This window comes from Schistocerca piceifrons, unplaced genomic scaffold, assembly GCF_021461385.2.
Source record: "Schistocerca piceifrons isolate TAMUIC-IGC-003096 unplaced genomic scaffold, iqSchPice1.1 HiC_scaffold_425, whole genome shotgun sequence".
In the NCBI taxonomy this organism is placed as follows: Eukaryota; Metazoa; Arthropoda; class Insecta; order Orthoptera; family Acrididae; genus Schistocerca; species Schistocerca piceifrons.
In genome coordinates, this window is record NW_025728651.1 from 77,501 (window position 1) to 84,089 (window position 6,589).

At 54.6% G+C, this 6,589-nt stretch overlaps 2 non-coding genes across 2 annotated transcripts; both read left to right on the forward strand.

The window, feature by feature from the left end:
• Window positions 1-3,969: 3,969 nt before the first annotated feature.
• Window positions 3,970-5,879, forward strand: LOC124749025. Its single transcript, XR_007011775.1, has one exon. It is a non-coding gene; the product is annotated as a small subunit ribosomal RNA (ribosomal RNA).
• Window positions 5,880-6,231: 352 nt separating this feature from the next.
• LOC124749019 lies at window positions 6,232-6,387 on the forward strand. The gene has a single exon (XR_007011770.1). It is a non-coding gene; the product is annotated as a 5.8S ribosomal RNA (ribosomal RNA).
• Window positions 6,388-6,589: the final 202 nt, after the last annotated feature.

Consider the following 6,589-nt stretch of genomic DNA (forward strand, 5'->3'; position numbering starts at 1 on the left):
CCTCTCCGCCACATTACACAATCCACACTATCACAACCAGACCAGGAGGTCCATGCGGAAAATAGAATATCCCACCCTTTCGACATCCACCATTGCGCAGATAAGGCACCAACACCCACACATGTCTATACAACGGTGCACCCAACATCACAATAGTACCTCCTGTCACAGCGCACAAACAATGACATGAGTCAAAGACACAGGTCTGACACAAGCATAGAATTGGAGCGCCGCCTCTAATAAGCCAAAGGTGCATCCTGACGTGACAAATCTCATCATGTCACAAGCATTCACTTACTATAATCACTATCAACGAACCTGCCGCCCCCGCCCCCCCCCCCCCCCCACACCTTTCCTTACAACAACGTGTAACCTAACCTAACCCATGTTGTACCTTAACCTAACCCATGTTGTACCTTAACCTAACCCATGTTGTGCCTTAACCTAACCCATGTTGTGCCTTAACCTAACCCATGTTGTCCCCTAACCTAACCCAAGTTGTCCCCTAACCTAACCCATGTTGTCCCTTAACCTAACCCATGTTGTGCCTTAACCTAACCCATGTTGTGCCTTAACCTAACCCATGTTGTCCCCTAACCTAACCCATGTTGTCCCCTAACCTAACCCATGTTGTGCCTTAACCTAACCCCATGTTGTCCCCTAACCTAACCCATGTTGTGCCTTAACCTAACCCATGTTGTCCCCTAACCTAACCCATGTTGTCCCCTAACCTAACCCATGTTGTCCCCTAACCTAACCCATGTTGTGCCTTAACCTAACCCATGTTGTGCCTTAACCTAACCCATGTTGTCCCCTAACCTAACCCAAGTTGTCCCCTAACCTAACCCATGTTGTCCCCTAACCTAACCCATGTTGTGCCTTAACCTAACCCATGTTGTGCCTTAACCTAACCCATGTTGTGCCTTAACCTAACCCATGTTGTCCCCTAACCTAACCCATGTTGTCCCCTAACCTAACCCATGTTGTGCCTTAACCTAACCCATGTTGTCCCCTAACCTAACCCATGTTGTGCCTTAACCTAACCCATGTTGTCCCCTAACCTAACCCATGTTGTCCCCTAACCTAACCCATGTTGTCCCCTAACCTAACCCATGTTGTGCCTTAACCTAACCCATGTTGTGCCTTAACCTAACCCATGTTGTCCCCTAACCTAACCCATGTTGTCCCCTAACCTAACCCATGTTGTCCCCTAACCTAACCCATGTTGTCCCCTAACCTAACCCATGTTGTCCCCTAACCTAACCCATGTTGTCCCCTAACCTAACCCATGTTGTCCCCTAACCTAACCCATGTTGTCCCCTAACCTAACCCATGTTGTCCCCTAACCTAACCCATGTTGTCCCCTAACCTAACCCATGTTGTGCCCTAACCTAACCCATGTTGTGCCCTAACCTAACCCATGTTGTGCCCTAACCTAACCCATGTTGTGCCTTAACCTAACCCATGTTGTGCCTTAACCTAACCCATGTTGTCCCCTAACCTAACCCAAGTTGTCCCCTAACCTAACCCATGTTGTCCCCTAACCTAACCCATGTTGTGCCTTAACCTAACCCATGTTGTGCCTTAACCTAACCCATGTTGTGCCTTAACCTAACCCATGTTGTCCCCTAACCTAACCCATGTTGTCCCCTAACCTAACCCATGTTGTGCCTTAACCTAACCCATGTTGTCCCCTAACCTAACCCATGTTGTGCCTTAACCTAACCCATGTTGTCCCCTAACCTAACCCATGTTGTCCCCTAACCTAACCCATGTTGTCCCCTAACCTAACCCATGTTGTGCCTTAACCTAACCCATGTTGTGCCTTAACCTAACCCATGTTGTGCCGTAACCTAACCCATGTTGTGCCTTAACCTAACACCCATGTTGTGCCTTAACCTAACCCATGTTGTGCCTTAACCTAACCCATGTTGTGCCTTAACCTAACCCATGTTGTGCCTTAACCTAACCCACGTTGTCCCCCTAACGTAACCCACGTTGTCCCCTAACGTAACCCACGTTGTCCCCTAACGTAACCCACGTTGTCCCCTAACGTAACCCACGTTGTCCCCTAACGTAACCCACGTTGTCCCCTAACGTAACCCACGTTGTCCCCTAACGTAACCCACGTTGTCGCCTATCGTAACCCACGTTGTCGCCTAAACCTGCTCTGTAATTGTTATACGACTCGTTCAATTAGTGTAGTGTTGCCCACCCGCAACCCTCGCAATATAGTTCGCTACTCGCACTGCCCGCTCCCCTGTGTATCGCTTCATGTTAAACACCTTGCAAGTCTTGCTGACTTTCCACATGCTCCTGCTGTACACTGTAATGTGGATGGCAGCAGGGCGTACATGCCGCCCCCCCCCCCCCCCCCACCTCTCCCCACGTCCCCACCTTGCCCCCTGCCTTCGCAAGGTGGTTGGTGACAAGTTTGCATGTTCAATGCCCTTCGCATGCGACGTACGCAGGCTACGTTGTGGTGCGGCCTGTGTCAACTGTCCGCTGATGTCGTACGCGTGAACCACAATCTGTACTGCACATTCGTCCTTATGTACTGAATGATACATCGTGGCACATGTGTGACCGTACAACGACTGCGCCCAAAAACGGCGGACCATACAGTGCAAATATTGTGCACGCAGCTACGTGTCGTCTCCCTATGAGAGCTGGATTGCAGTGTGGTACGCCATAGAGACGTGTGGGAGGAACGGACGCCGTGGATGGCGATCAGCATGAGCTGTCTGTTGATGTATTCGGACCTAGTCGTCTCTCCTCACACACCGTGATGGCATGGTGCAGCGCGTTCCATATCTGCGACATGCTACAGAAGCCGGTTGACAGTCGTTCGAGCAATGGACATCGCATACGTACGGGGGCCACCTTCCACGTATTGTCTAGGCGTGCACATTTTGTTGCGTGTATGTGGGCAGACGTAGTGTGGCGTGACACCTGACACAGGCATGCAATAATGGTTGAAGTTGCAAATGGCGATGGACGCCTACGTTTTCTGGTGAAGTTACGCAAATGAAGAAATGGTAACCCGTTGTGGTGCGGTTGTTCTCGCTAGGGGTGAATCGGTGATGGCGACGATAGGTTGAGGTACTAACCGGTTGTTCCAGCGATACCCACCATGCCGACGAAACTGAACGGCATCTGGGTGTGAAGCGATACGCGGCGGTGGCTGGGTGGGACCGTCCCCCGGCCGGTGAGGGGGCGCCTCCCGGCGTGCTGGCCGCGCGGTGCGTGGGCGCACGCGCTACAGCCGGCTGGTGGGGGCGGCCAGTGGCAGGCGCGCCGGCCGACGGACGCGGCAGGCGTCGCAGCTGCGCGCCGGCGCACCCTGCGCGCGGCGCCGTGCGGCCAAAGTAGGTCCTCGCGGGCCCGGTGCGAAGCGCGGTGGACATCTGCAGTGTGCTGGTCCGATTGAGGACTGTGTGCGTTGAGGATGCGCCGCCGCCCGGCGCTCGGCGCCGCGACGCCGTCTGCTGCTCGGTCGCCCCAGCGGTTCTCGCTGGTGGTTTGTATCGCAGCTGTGCGGATGTGTTGGCGTGTGCGCTGTGCTGGGAGAGTTCGCTTCGGCACCCAAGTGGGGCTTTTGTCCTTCTGTGGCGCTGGCGTTGGAGCTGCCGGTCACCGTAGGTGGCGCGTGTTGTCTCCCGCCGGCAATGCCACGACAGCACGCTCCCGGGCCTCTGTCGGCAGCGGCAAGCTCAGTTGGGAGCACGGGTGGTCGCACCGAAAGCGTCTACTCGCCTAACTCCGGGCGATTGCGCCTCTCTCGAACCCGACCAAGTACTTGGGACGGCGCTGCGCGCCGCCGGGACCTGAGAGGGTTTCGAGGTGTATTGTGCAGGGGAGCTCAGCCTCCTCCTGTTTGCAGAATGATTGAGCGGACGCTTGCGTGTTCGCGCGGGCCCCCGGGACACACTCCCGGGCGGCCGGCTGCTCAGCTCTAGTTGACGCAGCTCCCTGGTTGATCCTGCCAGTAGTCATATGCTTGTCTCAAAGATTAAGCCATGCATGTCTCAGTACAAGCCGCATTAAGGTGAAACCGCGAATGGCTCATTAAATCAGTTATGGTTCCTTAGATCGTACCCACGTTACTTGGATAACTGTGGTAATTCTAGAGCTAATACATGCAAACAGAGTCCCGACCAGAGATGGAAGGGACGCTTTTATTAGATCAAAACCAATCGGTCGGCTCGTCCGGTCCGTTTGCCTTGGTGACTCTGAATAACTTTGGGCTGATCGCACGGTCCTCGTACCGGCGACGCATCTTTCAAATGTCTGCCTTATCAACTGTCGATGGTAGGTTCTGCGCCTACCATGGTTGTAACGGGTAACGGGGAATCAGGGTTCGATTCCGGAGAGGGAGCCTGAGAAACGGCTACCACATCCAAGGAAGGCAGCAGGCGCGCAAATTACCCACTCCCGGCACGGGGAGGTAGTGACGAAAAATAACGATACGGGACTCATCCGAGGCCCCGTAATCGGAATGAGTACACTTTAAATCCTTTAACGAGTATCTATTGGAGGGCAAGTCTGGTGCCAGCAGCCGCGGTAATTCCAGCTCCAATAGCGTATATTAAAGTTGTTGCGGTTAAAAAGCTCGTAGTTGGATTTGTGTCCCACGCTGTTGGTTCACCGCCCGTCGGTGTTTAACTGGCATGTATCGTGGGACGTCCTGCCGGTGGGGCGAGCCGAAGGCGTGCGACCGCCCCGTGCGTGCTCGTGCGTCCCGAGGCGGACCCCGTTGAAATCCTACCAGGGTGCTCTTTATTGAGTGTCTCGGTGGGCCGGCACGTTTACTTTGAACAAATTAGAGTGCTTAAAGCAGGCAAGCCCGCCTGAATACTGTGTGCATGGAATAATGGAATAGGACCTCGGTTCTATTTTGTTGGTTTTCGGAACCCGAGGTAATGATTAATAGGGACAGGCGGGGGCATTCGTATTGCGACGTTAGAGGTGAAATTCTTGGATCGTCGCAAGACGAACAGAAGCGAAAGCATTTGCCAAGTATGTTTTCATTAATCAAGAACGAAAGTTAGAGGTTCGAAGGCGATCAGATACCGCCCTAGTTCTAACCATAAACGATGCCAGCCAGCGATCCGCCGCAGTTCCTCCGATGACTCGGCGGGCAGCCTCCGGGAAACCAAAGCTTTTGGGTTCCGGGGGAAGTATGGTTGCAAAGCTGAAACTTAAAGGAATTGACGGAAGGGCACCACCAGGAGTGGAGCCTGCGGCTTAATTTGACTCAACACGGGAAACCTCACCAGGCCCGGACACCGGAAGGATTGACAGATTGATAGCTCTTTCTTGATTCGGTGGGTGGTGGGTGCATGGCCGTTCTTAGTTGGTGGAGCGATTTGTCTGGTTAATTCCGATAACGAACGAGACTCTAGCCTGCTAACTAGTCGCGTGACATCCTTCGTGCTGTCAGCGATTACTTTTCTTCTTAGAGGGACAGGCGGCTTCTAGCCGCACGAGATTGAGCAATAACAGGTCTGTGATGCCCTTAGATGTTCTGGGCCGCACGCGCGCTACACTGAAGGAATCAGCGTGTCTTCCTAGGCCGAAAGGTCGGGGTAACCCGCTGAACCTCCTTCGTGCTAGGGATTGGGGCTTGCAATTGTTCCCCATGAACGAGGAATTCCCAGTAAGCGCGAGTCATAAGCTCGCGTTGATTACGTCCCTGCCCTTTGTACACACCGCCCGTCGCTACTACCGATTGAATGATTTAGTGAGGTCTTCGGACTGGTACGCGGCATTGACTCTGTCGTTGCCGATGCTACCGGAAAGATGACCAAACTTGATCATTTAGAGGAAGTAAAAGTCGTAACAAGGTTTCCGTAGGTGAACCTGCGGAAGGATCATTACCGACTAGACTGCATGTCTTTCGATGTGCGTGTCGTGTCGCGCAACACGCTACCTGTACGGCTCGCAGTAGCCGTGCGCCGCGTGCGGAACCACGCGTGCCTCTCAAAACTAGCGGCAATGTTGTGTGGTACGAGCGCTGAAGCGCTGGAGCGGCTGGCCTGCGGCACCTGGCGCCTGGCGCCGGTTTTGAATGACTTTCGCCCGAGTGCCTGTCCGCTCCGGTGTGGAGCCGTACGACGCCCGTCGGCCGTGAGGCCGTTGGACACAGAACGCTGGAACAGGGGCCGCCACACGCCTCACTCCCGCCTATGCGACCGTCTCGAAAGAGACGGCGGAAACTTGAGAAAAGATCACCCAGGACGGTGGATCACTCGGCTCGTGGGGTCGATGAAGAACGCAGCAAATTGCGCGTCGACATGTGAACTGCAGGACACATGAACATCGACGTTTCGAACGCACATTGCGGTCCATGGATTCCGTTCCCGGGCCACGTCTGGCTGAGGGTCGGCTACGTATACTGAAGCGCGCGGCGTTTGCCCCGCTTCGCAGACCTGGGAGTGTCGCGGCCGCCTGTGGGGCCGGCCGCGTCTCCTCAAACGTGCGATGCGCGCCCGTCGCCTGGCGGTTCGCATACCGGTACTTTCTCGGTAGCGTGCACAGCCGGCTGGCGGTGTGGCGTGCGACACCTCGTACAACGACCTCAGAGCAG